Source organism: Sinocyclocheilus grahami, unplaced genomic scaffold, assembly GCF_001515645.1.
Source record: "Sinocyclocheilus grahami isolate Dianchi unplaced genomic scaffold, SAMN03320097.WGS_v1.1 scaffold3599.1, whole genome shotgun sequence".
NCBI classification, from domain to species: domain Eukaryota; kingdom Metazoa; phylum Chordata; class Actinopteri; order Cypriniformes; family Cyprinidae; genus Sinocyclocheilus; species Sinocyclocheilus grahami.
In genome coordinates, this window is record NW_015508693.1 from 30,181 (window position 1) to 30,994 (window position 814).

The window sequence follows — 814 nt, forward strand, 5'->3', positions numbered from 1 at the left end:
CACAAGCAATAAAAAGTCAGTGATATCTGCTTAATGTCTTTCACGCTGTCTCTTCACTGAGTTAAAATAATTCCCTCAATCCCTCATCAGTCTGAGATGCACGCTGATGCTGAAATTTCAACACATTTCATCAGTTAGTGTCTCCACTGATGCAACCATGGCCCAATAAGCTCTGGTACTGGAGGAGGAGAGAGACACTCAGTGTCCAAGGTGAGAAAAACACACACTGACTCAACTAGAACATTCTTCAAGCATAATTTAAATGTACAGTCTTATGGTGAAATAAAACCAAAGGTTACAAGAGAGAGATAAGGCTTTATTTGTGCATGTGTTGTCCTTTGATATAATATCTGTTTCATACTTATAAAATTCATAAATACTATCTATACATTTGATGAACCTATGGAAAAATGAGTGAACAGTTTAAGCAGTCTGTAAGTGCTGTGGTTACAAGTAAAGAGCTTTGTAAATCCAGTCTCATCGATATGATACAAAATATAAAGAACACAGTAGACATATAAAGCGCATGAACAAAAATGTGCAGAACCCTCTGAAGTTTTACAAGAAAAATTACACTAATAATGTGAAACTCAAATGAAAAATGCAATGTGTATTTACTTATAAATGTTTAAAAGTTCTGTGCCCCAAACAACAAAATCAAATGCCCCCCATTTTGTATGCTCTGGCGCACGCTTTGCTGTTAAATTTTGCAGCAGTGTGCAGGTCTACACTCTTAAAAATAAAGGTGCTTCAAAAAGTTCTTCAAGCAGTGCCATAGAAGAACCATTTTGGGTTCCACAAAGAACCATTCAGT